This window comes from Haemorhous mexicanus, chromosome 4 (assembly GCF_027477595.1).
Source record: "Haemorhous mexicanus isolate bHaeMex1 chromosome 4, bHaeMex1.pri, whole genome shotgun sequence".
NCBI lineage: Eukaryota > Metazoa > Chordata > Aves > Passeriformes > Fringillidae > Haemorhous > Haemorhous mexicanus.
Genome location: NC_082344.1, coordinates 53,060,795 through 53,076,362, shown reverse-complemented (window position 1 = coordinate 53,076,362; position 15,568 = coordinate 53,060,795). Strand labels below are relative to the sequence as shown.

Below are 15,568 nucleotides of genomic sequence, written 5' to 3'. Positions count from 1 at the left end.
CCATGGCTTCAGCCGGAAGGTGCCGGCCACGGATCCCCCCCGTTTCCCTGATAGCTCTCCGGGCTCTTCCCCTGCCGTCCCTCGTCCGCACGGGGAGCAGAGCCCTCCACAGCCCGGGCACGGATTGTAGCTCCGGGGCCGGGATTTGCAGCTGCCCCCGGCGGCCCCCGCTGCCACGCAGCTGCGGCTGCCCTGACTCACCCTCGCTGAGGACCTGGAGCTCCTCCCTTCTGCCACTTCACGAGCACGCCGGCCACCCCTGGGAGACAGAGCCTGTGGCGGCCCCAGGCGGCGCAGCTGCGCGCCACGGGCGCTGCCAGCCCTGGGGCCGCACGCCCTCCTCCCCGGACAGGGCTCCAGCCGGCCCCTGCCCACCCCGCGGCCCGAGGGCACGGCTGCGGGAGGGCGGCGGCCGCGCCGAAGGTGGGCGGGGCTGCAGCGGCCCGGGCGCGGCTCCCGCTGCCGGGGCAGCAGCCGGGCCGGGGGCAGGGAGGGGCGCCGGACTCACCGATGATCCTGACGGCCGCCCCTCGCACGGGTCTCTGTGGGCTCTGCAGGCGCGGCAGGGCCCAGCGCAGGTGCTCGGCTGCTCGGCTCTCGTCCTGCAGCAGCTGCGGGGAGCGCCGGGAGGGAAGGCTCGGCGCGGGCTCTGCCCCTCGGCCGGGCGCTCCCCACGCCAGGCACCGGCCCAGCCGGCCCGCACGGCCCGGGCCAGCGAGCAGCGTGCGGGGCGCAGGCTGGCGGGGCCCAGATGCTGCGCTGGGCAGGGGCACAGCTGCCAGCCCCCCGCCTTGAGCACCGGGAGCAGGGGACTTCTCCAGCCTGCAGCTGGGGCTCCCAGGCTGTCCTTACCAGGCACTCGGCAAACTTCATCTGCTGCCCCTTCAGCAGCAGCTGCTCGAGATCCTCCTCCTCAGGAAGCGTGCCGCACGAAGCAGGGCTTTGCGAGAGGACTGGAGAATAGCAGAGAGCTACAGGTGGCACCGGAGCCCGGGGCATGGCACCTGGGTCCCTGTGCCCAGGCCAGGGGAGGACTGGAGCCCGCGAGGCGCCAGGGCAAGAGGCGGCCGAGCCCCCTGCCAGGGATGTGGCAGCATCACACGAACCCTCACCTTGGCCACGTGCAGGTTCTCGTCGTGCCAGCGCAAGAAGAGAGGGAGCAGGCTCTGGCTCACGATTGTCGTGAGAGGATTTTCCCCCTCTTCCGCTACCAGCTCCATCACCTTGCAGAAGAGCTGAATGGAGAGCAGCCGCACCTGGCTGTTGTCCTGCAAGGATAGGAAAAGTCCTAAGCACCAACTACTCCAGGCCCATTAGGGCAAAGGCCCAAAACTGCACAGGGCACAAAGTTTCCAGGCAGCGTCCAGTGCCCTTGGCTGGGGGCACAGAGCCTTACGTTCTCAAAGAGTGGCAGGAGGGACTCAGCCAGGTTCAGGAAGGTGGCGCTGGGTGGCTCGAGGTCTTTGTCCTGGAGCATATCCGTGAGCCCACAGAGGGTCATCCAGACCATCTCTGCATCTGCGTCAGCCAGCTGCTCCACCAGGCGTTGATACAGGCCACGTATTCCTCCGGCCTGTGTGCAAGACGAGGCTGTGCTGTGAAGCCGTGACCAACCGCAGCACCAACGGCTGCTTGGGCCACTTGGGCAGCTGAAGAGGGAGGCAGGAGAGCTGGGAGCAGCTGCCTCTGCTGCCAAAGCCCGGCCAAGCCCAAAGGTGTGCGCTCCCCAGGCCCACGCTGCCAGCGCGGCTTCAGCCCGTGCCCCCTTCTCACCAGCGAGGGCTCCTTGCGGAGCACCGCGAGGCCTCTGAGCGCCAGGCGCAGCCTGTCCCTGCACTCGCTCGGCAGGTGCCTGGATAGCACCAACAGGGCGCTGGGACCGTGTATGCTCAAGTCCAGGCACTCCAGGAGCTGAAAGGCACAGGAGGGTGGTGTCAGGGGAGCCGGCTGGCAGGAGCCCAGAGCCGCACAGGGCCGGGCCTAGGCAGCAGCGGCGGGCGCGGGCAGCGTCCCAGGCGGCTGCAGCTACGAGAGGCCAGAGAGCTGGGAGGCAGCTCAGCCAGGCAGCGCTGGCCATCAGGCTCACCTCCACAAAGAAGGCCAGGACAGGCAGATGCCAGCGTGGCTGCTTCTCGATGAGCAGGCTGAGCAGGTGCGAGGCCATGTAGGGACACAGGGGGGTCAAGCCATGGCGCATCTCCCTGGCAGGGGAAAAAGGCACCAAGGCCCTGAGCCGGGTGGGCAAACCTCTCCCAGGAGCAGCTCATGGAGGTCTGATCTTTCCCCAGCACTCTGCGAGGGCACATGGGCCCCTTGGGAGGCGGCTGCTCCTGGGCACCCTCCTCTCCCAGCCTCTCCAGTCTGCTCGGCCCTCCCTCCGTGACAAGGCCCTCTCGCTTACAAGCCTGGGGACCGTGTGGGGCACTGCGGGCACGGGGCCCAAATGCTGGCAGTGGTGGCGGGGAGTAGGGGATCTCACCTGGCCAGCAGACCCGCTGCATAGTGCTGCGTGTTGGCACAGAGCAGCTTCTCCCAGACCTGCTTGTGCTCCAGAGCCACCAGCTTCTTGTCAAAGCCCAGTCTGGAGAGCAGAGCCTTCGTGGTCTGCACTGCAAACCTGTGTGCCGAGCAAAGGCCGGGTCACGCTGGGAGCGCTGGCCCTGGCCACAAGGGCGTGGGAAGGACAGGGCGACTGGCACCTGTTGGGCTTGCTGGGAAGGCCGTGTTCCTTCCGGCACGCTCTCCAGAAGCTCTGGGTCTCAACGTCTTCTGGCGTCTGCTCTGTGGTGGTAACAACTTGCAGGAGCAGAGCCACGAACAGCTGGGGAGAGTGGAGCAGAATAGCATAGTGCCACTCAGACATGGGGGCGATCCTCCACAGTGCCAGAGTTGCCTGCAAGAGACAAAGCACACTGAGGCAGTGCCAGGGTATCCATGAGGCAGGGCCCGAGGGGAGACGCAGGGGGAGCACCCAGCCTGCTGCCCCTAGGCCAGCTTTCAGCCCAGGCAGGGAGCTGCAGGGTGGGGAGAGCATGGAGAGCTGCTGGAGAGGCAACCTGGAGGGCGAGCATAGGCCAGCTCCAGAAACTCACAGCCAGGGCAAAGACGGCCTTGTTGTCCCCGCTGCAGGAGAACCCGCCGTACGCTGGCTGCTGCTCTATGGCGGAGAGCAGTGCTGGAAGCACCTCAGCTGCGGCTACTTCGGAGGTGCCGATGGCCCTCCACATCAGCGCGGCGGCTCTGTGGGAGCAGAGCTGTGCGTCAGTACCGTGCCCCGTGCAGCTGCGTTGGGCCGGGAGGGAGTGTGGCAGCAGGCTCAGGAAACAGAGGGGCCTGAGGGTCCCGGTGCTCTCCGCCTGTCTGGCAGACCCCGCTGGACAGGCTGTACAGGGCGAGGGGCCCTACGGGCCCGTGAGCACCGAGCTCTCGAGGCAGTTGTGCCCTGTACCTGTCACATGTTGGAGCACAGTGCAGGAGGCTCCTCACCACCTGGGCAGGGTGTTCTTCGGTCAGGCTGAGGATTTCCATTTGCAGCCCGGCGTCCACGGTGATACAGGTAGTGAGTCTCTGAAGGATGTCACTCACCGCGGCTAGCACCTGGAGGAAGCGGCATGGAGAAGACTTGGAATGCTGCCCAAGGGAGCAACTTCCCCAGCTTCCCCCAAGAAGTGCTTGCCTTCCCTGCCCACTGTGATGGGGCAGAAGGGGCCCAGTGCACATGGCCTGAGGGGCTGCGTGATCCTGGGAGGCCTTCAGCCCTGCCCCCAGGCTGCTTACATGCTGTGGTGAAGAAACACCCATCTGGAAAAACTCCAGAGTGGGCCCAGGACTCACATTCAGCATGGGCATGGCCTCAGTCTCTGGGATGCCCTCGAGGTGGGTGTAAGTGGTGGCCATGCCCTCCGCCAGGGCCATGTCAGCCTCCGCCCAGCCCTCGGCCGTTTCCAACTCCGAGACTGTTGTGAACTCTGAGGATGCTGTGCTGGCAGCATCCTCTGCCCGCAGCTCGCTGGGCCCGGAGTCGGGCTCGGCCGTGCCCTCGGTGGTGGGGCCGCTGGTCTTTCTGCGCCGAAGGCGCAGGAACCTCCGCAGTGTCTGCAGCAGAAGGAAGGGGCGGGAAGAGAGGGACGTTACATGGTCTGCTCCGAGCGTGGAGCCAGGCTGAGCAGTGCCAGGAGGCCCGGCTCAGGTGGGGATGGCCGCAGGTACCTGGGCTGCTCTGCGGAAGCTGCCACGGGGGGGGTCCTGCACTTGAGCCTGCTCCTTGGCTGCATCTGGCGAAGAGTGAGCGCACAGCCAGAGCTGAGGCGTCGTGGGAGAGGCCGGAGAACACAGCCCAGCCCTGCACTCCCCCAGCAGGGACAGCCCTCTGGGTGTCCAAGGGATGGAGCACGGCCATCGGGGGGCAGGCCCGGCCCCTGTCCCATCCCGTCCGTGGGTATGTCCACAGGAATGGGTTGGGATGGGATGGGATGGGATGAGATGGGATGGGATGGGATGGGATGGGATGGGATGGGATGGGATTGGGCCAGGCCGGCCTCAGGTACCGGCCCTGCGGCCCGGCTCTGCCACTCACCATCCTGCAGCGGCCGCAACTGCTCCGGCTCTGCAGGCTGCTCCTCTGGGGCAGCTGCAGGACCATTCCTTTTCTTCCCCCGAAGCCCCTTGAGCAGGCTGAGCATTCTGCCTGCCATCCTTCTGTCTGACCTCGAGGGCACCTTCGAGACAGATGCCTCAGCAAGGTCAGAGTCAGGAAGTGCTGCAGTCGTGCCTTGCAGGCACCTGCAACAGAAGGGCCTCAGGAAGGCTACAGGACAGCAAGTCCTGAACTCGGTTCTCGAGGGCTCCTGCCACAATCACAGGAGACACCTCGCGAGTGACGGAGGTCGCCAAGTCACACGGCCTGGCCACGAGGGCACCGGCCGCAGGGCTGGGATGTGCCTCGAAAAAGCTCCGAGTCCCTGAATCCCGAGGTCTGGCCGTGAGGCCAGCCGCAGGAGGAATGCCTCGGAAAAGCTCCGGGTCAGCAACGAACAAGCAGGCTGTGGGGGGACGCCTCACAGCACCGCTCTGTCACGTCCTGTCCCCTTGCGCGCACCGAGCACTCTGGCGTGGCCGTGGTGCTGCCAGCGCCTATGTCAGTGCGTGTCACAAAGGGCTGCTCAGACACGCTGTCCCTTTTGGTGACACCGTGAACCTTCTTCTCCGTGTCACAAAGGGACACGCTGCCACGTGCCCTGGGGCCACGCCCTCCCCACCCAAGGTGCCCCCAGTTCGAAGGAATCCGTTGTCCCAAGTGTCCAACATAGCCCAGGACACACCAAGACCCACCAAGTGCTCAGGGAAGGGCTCTCCGCGGTGCCCAGCCCGCACAGCCCAGCTGGGTGCCGGCCCTGGAGCAGAGCAGCTTCCAGCAAGCAAGAGGCAAACGCATCTTGCCAAGAGTTAAAACACACCAAATAGGGAAGATGGCATTAATGTGTGCATAAAGGCCTTTGAATTCACAGCTCTCAGAGAGATATTAGGGGATCTCGGCTGGACAGAGATGATCCAGATCTGTCCTGTGCTCAAAGGCGAGGAACACACCCTGCTGCTGTTGCTTGGCGGGGTCTCCGCAGGCCCAGGCGGATGCCAAAGCTGCTCTTCACAGCCTTCTCCCTTCCCACACCCCTCTGCCAAGTGCGAGGGGCCTCAAGGACAGAAAGGAGCGCAGGGAGCCAAAGGGAGATGGGCCACTACCTCACTGGGGGCTCCTGGGGAAGCACTTGGCTTGAGAAGCAAGCCCCTCCCTTCCAATGGCATTTCCCCAAATGCCTCCATTTCCCAGGGAACACCAAGACACACTTGAGAAACCCTGGCAAGGCTGAATTACGCTCTTGCAGCACAGGCACTCCAGCTTGAGTTCATCTTCCTTCCCCTGAGTCTGTTTCCACGTGTCCCTTGTGGCGCGCAGCCCCGGCCCCCTATAAACAAGAGCTGCCCGCTGCCTGTTCAAGTGCCTGAATGCCTGCCTGCGCTCACGGCAGCAAAACCAGGCTGTTCCCAGCCAGGGAGCGGAGCCCTGTTCCCGCAGGAGGCTCTCCTGAGCCCCTTCCCCACTGCGCACGCAGCACTTCTCCTGCCCGCCCAGAATGCTCTTGGCACAGCAGAGCAGAAGCTGGCCAGCTCTGGGCTCAGCTCACCCCAAACACAGCCGCAGGAAGACACAGCGGCTGTTTTGCAGCCATGGCCGAGAGAGATGGGAAGGGTCCCCTGCCTCTGGTCTCGCTTGGTTGGGTTGCTGTCTGTGCCTGAGGCAGGGGCTGCCCGATTCCTCGCCTGTGGGGAGAGCAGAGCCGCCGGAACCGTGGCCAGCGTGCAGGCACTGCCTGACAGCGCTGCGGTCGCTGGGACGGTCACGCCTCTGAGTCTCAGCCATTCCCTGCTGCTGCTGCTGCTTCTCCATTTGCTTTTAGGCACACCCAAAGCTCACTAGCAGGCCACGATGGTGTCTGGTTCTGCCCTCTTCCTGTCCCTGTGTAGGGATGGAGCATTGCTGTGCTTTCAGGAAGCTCTTTGTGAAACCTTCCGGCATTGCAAGCTCCTTTGCCCTCGGAGGATGCTTGCCATGGAATCCCTTACGGCTGGGTTCAGAGCATACTCAAGTTGGCCCTTCTAAAACCCAGGGTCCTTGTCCCCTTCAGTGTGCTCGGCACGACCTTTAACTCCATGCGGCTGTGCAACTGGAGCAGCAGGACAGGGACCTTTGCAGCCTGAGCTGCCCTTGTTCCTCTCTGTCCCTGCACAGAACACAGCGAGGAGGAGAACGGCAGCAGGGCCCTGTGTGTCCCCGGGCTCAGGTTTTGCACCGCTTCAGCTGCACGGAGACGCGGCTCAAGTGAAAAACCAAACTGTTTATTAAGGGAAAGCGAAGCAAAGGGGTGAGCAGGGAGACATAAAAAGGGAGTGGGCAGGGCCTGAGAGCTGGAGGGAGGGAGCTGCCAACAGGGAGAGAGATGGCAGGAGCTCCTGGAGCTTCCCACAGGCTCAGCTCTGAGCAGCAAGAGCTGTGCCTGGAGCTCCAGCTGGTCCATCCTGCTCTGCAGGTGCTCCCATCTTCAGTGGGAGCTGGAAATCGCCGATGGACGCCGATGGTACATCTGATCCAGCAGAGGAACGAAGTCCTGCAGATCTTCTCTCGAAGGCCAGCTGAATCAGGACGCTGATGCAGGATGGGCTCTCATCTTCCCTGAGGGCTTGGAGAGCTGGAAGAGAGAGGAACGGAGCCAGGGTCAGAGGCCAGATTGAGGGAATCCGAGGAAAGCCTCCTGCCAGGGCCATCCCAGCCGGCTCTTGCCATGGCTTCAGCCGGAAGGTGCCGGCCACGGATCCCCCCCGTTTCCCTGATAGCTCTCCGGGCTCTTCCCCTGCCGTCCCTCGTCCGCACGGGGAGCAGAGCCCTCCACAGCCCGGGCACGGATTGTAGCTCCGGGGCCGGGATTTGCAGCTGCCCCCGGCGGCCCCCGCTGCCACGCAGCTGCGGCTGCCCTGACTCACCCTCGCTGAGGACCTGGAGCTCCTCCTTCTGCCACTTCACGAGCACGCCGGCCACCCCTGGGAAGACAGAGCCTGTGGCGGCCCCAGGCGGCGCAGCTGCGCGCCACGGGCGCTGCCAGCCCTGGGGCCGCACGCCCTCCTCCCCGGACAGGGCTCCAGCCGGCCCCTGCCCCACCCCGCGGCCCGAGGGCACGGCTGCGGGAGGGCGGCGGCCGCGCCGAAGGTGGGCGGGGCTGCAGCGGCCCGGGCGCGGCTCCCGCTGCCGGGGCAGCAGCCGGGCCGGGGGCAGGGAGGGGCGCCGGACTCACCGATGATCCTGACGGCCGCCCCTCGCACGGGTCTCTGTGGGCTCTGCAGGCGCGGCAGGGCCCAGCGCAGGTGCTCGGCTGCTCGGCTCTCGTCCTGCAGCAGCTGCGGGGAGCGCCGGGAGGGAAGGCTCGGCGCGGGCTCTGCCCCTCGGCCGGGCGCTCCCCACGCCAGGCACCGGCCCAGCCGGCCCGCACGGCCCGGGCCAGCGAGCAGCGTGCGGGGCGCAGGCTGGCGGGCCCAGATGCTGCGCTGGGCAGGGGCACAGCTGCCAGCCCCCCGCCTTGAGCACCGGGAGCAGGGGACTTCTCCAGCCTGCAGCTGGGGCTCCCAGGCTGTCCTTACCAGGCACTCGGCAAACTTCATCTGCTGCCCCTTCAGCAGCAGCTGCTCGAGATCCCTCCTCCTCAGGAAGCGTGCCGCACGAAGCAGGGCTTTGCGAGAGGACTGGAGAATAGCAGAGAGCTACAGGTGGCACCGGAGCCCGGGGCATGGCACCTGGGTCCCTGTGCCCAGGCCAGGGGAGGACTGGAGCCCGCGAGGCGCCAGGGCAAGAGGCGGCCGAGCCCCCTGCCAGGGATGTGGCAGCATCACACGAACCCTCACCTTGGCCACGTGCAGGTTCTCGTCGTGCCAGCGCAAGAAGAGAGGGAGCAGGCTCTGGCTCACGATTGTCGTGAGAGGATTTTCCCCCTCTTCCGCTACCAGCTCCATCACCTTGCAGAAGAGCTGAATGGAGAGCAGCCGCACCTGGCTGTTGTCCTGCAAGGATAGGAAAAGTCCTAAGCACCAACTACTCCAGGCCCATTAGGGCAAAGGCCCAAAACTGCACAGGGCACAAAGTTTCCAGGCAGCGTCCAGTGCCCTTGGCTGGGGGCACAGAGCCTTACGTTCTCAAAGAGTGGCAGGAGGGACTCAGCCAGGTTCAGGAAGGTGGCGCTGGGTGGCTCGAGGTCTTTGTCCTGGAGCATATCCGTGAGCCCACAGAGGGTCATCCAGACCATCTCTGCATCTGCGTCAGCCAGCTGCTCCACCAGGCGTTGATACAGGCCACGTATTCCTCCGGCCTGTGTGCAAGACGAGGCTGTGCTGTGAAGCCGTGACCAACCGCAGCACCAACGGCTGCTTGGGCCACTTGGGCAGCTGAAGAGGGAGGCAGGAGAGCTGGGAGCAGCTGCCTCTGCTGCCAAAGCCCGGCCAAGCCCAAAGGTGTGCGCTCCCCAGGCCCACGCTGCCAGCGCGGCTTCAGCCCGTGCCCCCTTCTCACCAGCGAGGGCTCCTTGCGGAGCACCGCGAGGCCTCTGAGCGCCAGGCGCAGCCTGTCCCTGCACTCGCTCGGCAGGTGCCTGGATAGCACCAACAGGGCGCTGGGACCGTGTATGCTCAAGTCCAGGCACTCCAGGAGCTGAAAGGCACAGGAGGGTGGTGTCAGGGGAGCCGGCTGGCAGGAGCCCAGAGCCGCACAGGGCCGGGCCTAGGCAGCAGCGGCGGGCGCGGGCAGCGTCCCAGGCGGCTGCAGCTACGAGAGGCCAGAGAGCTGGGAGGCAGCTCAGCCAGGCAGCGCTGGCCATCAGGCTCACCTCCACAAAGAAGGCCAGGACAGGCAGATGCCAGCGTGGCTGCTTCTCGATGAGCAGGCTGAGCAGGTGCGAGGCCATGTAGGGACACAGGGGGGTCAAGCCATGGCGCATCTCCCTGGCAGGGGAAAAAGGCACCAAGGCCCTGAGCCGGGTGGGCAAACCTCTCCCAGGAGCAGCTCATGGAGGTCTGATCTTTCCCCAGCACTCTGCGAGGGCACATGGGCCCCTTGGGAGGCGGCTGCTCCTGGGCACCCTCCTCTCCCAGCCTCTCCAGTCTGCTCGGCCCTCCCTCCGTGACAAGGCCCTCTCGCTTACAAGCCTGGGGACCGTGTGGGGCACTGCGGGCACGGGGCCCAAATGCTGGCAGTGGTGGCGGGGAGTAGGGGATCTCACCTGGCCAGCAGACCCGCTGCATAGTGCTGCGTGTTGGCACAGAGCAGCTTCTCCCAGACCTGCTTGTGCTCCAGAGCCACCAGCTTCTTGTCAAAGCCCAGTCTGGAGAGCAGAGCCTTCGTGGTCTGCACTGCAAACCTGTGTGCCGAGCAAAGGCCGGGTCACGCTGGGAGCGCTGGCCCTGGCCACAAGGGCGTGGGAAGGACAGGGCGACTGGCACCTGTTGGGCTTGCTGGGAAGGCCGTGTTCCTTCCGGCACGCTCTCCAGAAGCTCTGGGTCTCAACGTCTTCTGGCGTCTGCTCTGTGGTGGTAACAACTTGCAGGAGCAGAGCCACGAACAGCTGGGGAGAGTGGAGCAGAATAGCATAGTGCCACTCAGACATGGGGGCGATCCTCCACAGTGCCAGAGTTGCCTGCAAGAGACAAAGCACACTGAGGCAGTGCCAGGGTATCCATGAGGCAGGGCCCGAGGGGAGACGCAGGGGGAGCACCCAGCCTGCTGCCCCTAGGCCAGCTTTCAGCCCAGGCAGGGAGCTGCAGGGTGGGGAGAGCATGGAGAGCTGCTGGAGAGGCAACCTGGAGGGCGAGCATAGGCCAGCTCCAGAAACTCACAGCCAGGGCAAAGACGGCCTTGTTGTCCCCGCTGCAGGAGAACCCGCCGTACGCTGGCTGCTGCTCTATGGCGGAGAGCAGTGCTGGAAGCACCTCAGCTGCGGCTACTTCGGAGGTGCCGATGGCCCTCCACATCAGCGCGGCGGCTCTGTGGGAGCAGAGCTGTGCGTCAGTACCGTGCCCCGTGCAGCTGCGTTGGGCCGGGAGGGAGTGTGGCAGCAGGCTCAGGAAACAGAGGGGCCTGAGGGTCCCGGTGCTCTCCGCCTGTCTGGCAGACCCCGCTGGACAGGCTGTACAGGGCGAGGGGCCCTACGGGCCCGTGAGCACCGAGCTCTCGAGGCAGTTGTGCCCTGTACCTGTCACATGTTGGAGCACAGTGCAGGAGGCTCCTCACCACCTGGGCAGGGTGTTCTTCGGTCAGGCTGAGGATTTCCATTTGCAGCCCGGCGTCCACGGTGATACAGGTAGTGAGTCTCTGAAGGATGTCACTCACCGCGGCTAGCACCTGGAGGAAGCGGCATGGAGAAGACTTGGAATGCTGCCCAAGGGAGCAACTTCCCCAGCTTCCCCCAAGAAGTGCTTGCCTTCCCTGCCCACTGTGATGGGGCAGAAGGGGCCCAGTGCACATGGCCTGAGGGGCTGCGTGATCCTGGGAGGCCTTCAGCCCTGCCCCCAGGCTGCTTACATGCTGTGGTGAAGAAACACCCATCTGGAAAAACTCCAGAGTGGGCCCAGGACTCACATTCAGCATGGGCATGGCCTCAGTCTCTGGGATGCCCTCGAGGTGGGTGTAAGTGGTGGCCATGCCCTCCGCCAGGGCCATGTCAGCCTCCGCCCAGCCCTCGGCCGTTTCCAACTCCGAGACTGTTGTGAACTCTGAGGATGCTGTGCTGGCAGCATCCTCTGCCCGCAGCTCGCTGGGCCCGGAGTCGGGCTCGGCCGTGCCCTCGGTGGTGGGGCCGCTGGTCTTTCTGCGCCGAAGGCGCAGGAACCTCCGCAGTGTCTGCAGCAGAAGGAAGGGGCGGGAAGAGAGGGACGTTACATGGTCTGCTCCGAGCGTGGAGCCAGGCTGAGCAGTGCCAGGAGGCCCGGCTCAGGTGGGGATGGCCGCAGGTACCTGGGCTGCTCTGCGGAAGCTGCCACGGGGGGGGTCCTGCACTTGAGCCTGCTCCTTGGCTGCATCTGGCGAAGAGTGAGCGCACAGCCAGAGCTGAGGCGTCGTGGGAGAGGCCGGAGAACACAGCCCAGCCCTGCACTCCCCCAGCAGGGACAGCCCTCTGGGTGTCCAAGGGATGGAGCACGGCCATCGGGGGGCAGGCCCGGCCCCTGTCCCATCCCGTCCGTGGGTATGTCCACAGGAATGGGTTGGGATGGGATGGGATGGGATGAGATGGGATGGGATGGGATGGGATGGGATGGGATGGGATGGGATGGGATTGGGCCAGGCCGGCCTCAGGTACCGGCCCTGCGGCCCGGCTCTGCCACTCACCATCCTGCAGCGGCCGCAACTGCTCCGGCTCTGCAGGCTGCTCCTCTGGGGCAGCTGCAGGACCATTCCTTTTCTTCCCCCGAAGCCCCTTGAGCAGGCTGAGCATTCTGCCTGCCATCCTTCTGTCTGACCTCGAGGGCACCTTCGAGACAGATGCCTCAGCAAGGTCAGAGTCAGGAAGTGCTGCAGTCGTGCCTTGCAGGCACCTGCAACAGAAGGGCCTCAGGAAGGCTACAGGACAGCAAGTCCTGAACTCGGTTCTCGAGGGCTCCTGCCACAATCACAGGAGACACCTCGCGAGTGACGGAGGTCGCCAAGTCACACGGCCTGGCCACGAGGGCACCGGCCGCAGGGCTGGGATGTGCCTCGAAAAAGCTCCGAGTCCCTGAATCCCGAGGTCTGGCCGTGAGGCCAGCCGCAGGAGGAATGCCTCGGAAAAGCTCCGGGTCAGCAACGAACAAGCAGGCTGTGGGGGGACGCCTCACAGCACCGCTCTGTCACGTCCTGTCCCCTTGCGCGCACCGAGCACTCTGGCGTGGCCGTGGTGCTGCCAGCGCCTATGTCAGTGCGTGTCACAAAGGGCTGCTCAGACACGCTGTCCCTTTTGGTGACACCGTGAACCTTCTTCTCCGTGTCACAAAGGGACACGCTGCCACGTGCCCTGGGGCCACGCCCTCCCCACCCAAGGTGCCCCCAGTTCGAAGGAATCCGTTGTCCCAAGTGTCCAACATAGCCCAGGACACACCAAGACCCACCAAGTGCTCAGGGAAGGGCTCTCCGCGGTGCCCAGCCCGCACAGCCCAGCTGGGTGCCGGCCCTGGAGCAGAGCAGCTTCCAGCAAGCAAGAGGCAAACGCATCTTGCCAAGAGTTAAAACACACCAAATAGGGAAGATGGCATTAATGTGTGCATAAAGGCCTTTGAATTCACAGCTCTCAGAGAGATATTAGGGGATCTCGGCTGGACAGAGATGATCCAGATCTGTCCTGTGCTCAAAGGCGAGGAACACACCCTGCTGCTGTTGCTTGGCGGGGTCTCCGCAGGCCCAGGCGGATGCCAAAGCTGCTCTTCACAGCCTTCTCCCTTCCCACACCCCTCTGCCAAGTGCGAGGGGCCTCAAGGACAGAAAGGAGCGCAGGGAGCCAAAGGGAGATGGGCCACTACCTCACTGGGGGCTCCTGGGGAAGCACTTGGCTTGAGAAGCAAGCCCCTCCCTTCCAATGGCATTTCCCCAAATGCCTCCATTTCCCAGGGAACACCAAGACACACTTGAGAAACCCTGGCAAGGCTGAATTACGCTCTTGCAGCACAGGCACTCCAGCTTGAGTTCATCTTCCTTCCCCTGAGTCTGTTTCCACGTGTCCCTTGTGGCGCGCAGCCCCGGCCCCCTATAAACAAGAGCTGCCCGCTGCCTGTTCAAGTGCCTGAATGCCTGCCTGCGCTCACGGCAGCAAAACCAGGCTGTTCCCAGCCAGGGAGCGGAGCCCTGTTCCCGCAGGAGGCTCTCCTGAGCCCCTTCCCCACTGCGCACGCAGCACTTCTCCTGCCCGCCCAGAATGCTCTTGGCACAGCAGAGCAGAAGCTGGCCAGCTCTGGGCTCAGCTCACCCCAAACACAGCCGCAGGAAGACACAGCGGCTGTTTTGCAGCCATGGCCGAGAGAGATGGGAAGGGTCCCCTGCCTCTGGTCTCGCTTGGTTGGGTTGCTGTCTGTGCCTGAGGCAGGGGCTGCCCGATTCCTCGCCTGTGGGGAGAGCAGAGCCGCCGGAACCGTGGCCAGCGTGCAGGCACTGCCTGACAGCGCTGCGGTCGCTGGGACGGTCACGCCTCTGAGTCTCAGCCATTCCCTGCTGCTGCTGCTGCTTCTCCATTTGCTTTTAGGCACACCCAAAGCTCACTAGCAGGCCACGATGGTGTCTGGTTCTGCCCTCTTCCTGTCCCTGTGTAGGGATGGAGCATTGCTGTGCTTTCAGGAAGCTCTTTGTGAAACCTTCCGGCATTGCAAGCTCCTTTGCCCTCGGAGGATGCTTGCCATGGAATCCCTTACGGCTGGGTTCAGAGCATACTCAAGTTGGCCCTTCTAAAACCCAGGGTCCTTGTCCCCTTCAGTGTGCTCGGCACGACCTTTAACTCCATGCGGCTGTGCAACTGGAGCAGCAGGACAGGGACCTTTGCAGCCTGAGCTGCCCTTGTTCCTCTCTGTCCCTGCACAGAACACAGCGAGGAGGAGAACGGCAGCAGGGCCCTGTGTGTCCCCGGGCTCAGGTTTTGCACCGCTTCAGCTGCACGGAGACGCGGCTCAAGTGAAAAACCAAACTGTTTATTAAGGGAAAGCGAAGCAAAGGGGTGAGCAGGGAGACATAAAAAGGGAGTGGGCAGGGCCTGAGAGCTGGAGGGAGGGAGCTGCCAACAGGGAGAGAGATGGCAGGAGCTCCTGGAGCTTCCCACAGGCTCAGCTCTGAGCAGCAAGAGCTGTGCCTGGAGCTCCAGCTGGTCCATCCTGCTCTGCAGGTGCTCCCATCTTCAGTGGGAGCTGGAAATCGCCGATGGACGCCGATGGTACATCTGATCCAGCAGAGGAACGAAGTCCTGCAGATCTTCTCTCGAAGGCCAGCTGAATCAGGACGCTGATGCAGGATGGGCTCTCATCTTCCCTGAGGGCTTGGAGAGCTGGAAGAGAGAGGAACGGAGCCAGGGTCAGAGGCCAGATTGAGGGAATCCGAGGAAAGCCTCCTGCCAGGGCCATCCCAGCCGGCTCTTGCCATGGCTTCAGCCGGAAGGTGCCGGCCACGGATCCCCCCCGTTTCCCTGATAGCTCTCCGGGCTCTTCCCCTGCCGTCCCTCGTCCGCACGGGGAGCAGAGCCCTCCACAGCCCGGGCACGGATTGTAGCTCCGGGGCCGGGATTTGCAGCTGCCCCCGGCGGCCCCCGCTGCCACGCAGCTGCGGCTGCCCTGACTCACCCTCGCTGAGGACCTGGAGCTCCTCCTTCTGCCACTTCACGAGCACGCCGGCCACCCCTGGGAAGACAGAGCCTGTGGCGGCCCCAGGCGGCGCAGCTGCGCGCCACGGGCGCTGCCAGCCCTGGGGCCGCACGCCCTCCTCCCCGGACAGGGCTCCAGCCGGCCCCTGCCCCACCCCGCGGCCCGAGGGCACGGCTGCGGGAGGGCGGCGGCCGCGCCGAAGGTGGGCGGGGCTGCAGCGGCCCGGGCGCGGCTCCCGCTGCCGGGGCAGCAGCCGGGCCGGGGGCAGGGAGGGGCGCCGGACTCACCGATGATCCTGACGGCCGCCCCTCGCACGGGTCTCTGTGGGCTCTGCAGGCGCGGCAGGGCCCAGCGCAGGTGCTCGGCTGCTCGGCTCTCGTCCTGCAGCAGCTGCGGGGAGCGCCGGGAGGGAAGGCTCGGCGCGGGCTCTGCCCCTCGGCCGGGCGCTCCCCACGCCAGGCACCGGCCCAGCCGGCCCGCACGGCCCGGGCCAGCGAGCAGCGTGCGGGGCGCAGGCTGGCGGGCCCAGATGCTGCGCTGGGCAGGGGCACAGCTGCCAGCCCCCCGCCTTGAGCACCGGGAGCAGGGGACTTCTCCAGCCTGCAGCTGGGGCTCCCAGGCTGTCCTTACCAGGCACTCGGCAAACTTCATCTGCTGCCCCTTCAGCAGC

At 65.2% G+C, this 15,568-nt stretch overlaps 2 long non-coding RNA genes across 2 annotated transcripts; both read right to left on the bottom strand.

The window, feature by feature from the left end:
• Positions 1-6,873: 6,873 nt before the first annotated feature.
• On the bottom strand, positions 6,874-7,726 carry LOC132326939 (uncharacterized). Its single transcript, XR_009486377.1, has 2 exons — positions 7,537-7,726; positions 6,874-7,244 (listed from the first exon to the last, which is right to left on the bottom strand). It is a non-coding gene; the product is annotated as an uncharacterized LOC132326939 (long non-coding RNA).
• Positions 7,727-14,214: 6,488 nt separating this feature from the next.
• On the bottom strand, positions 14,215-15,067 carry LOC132326938 (uncharacterized). The gene is made up of 2 exons (XR_009486376.1): positions 14,878-15,067; positions 14,215-14,585 (listed from the first exon to the last, which is right to left on the bottom strand). It is a non-coding gene; the product is annotated as an uncharacterized LOC132326938 (long non-coding RNA).
• Between the last annotated feature and the right edge of the window lie 501 nt (positions 15,068-15,568).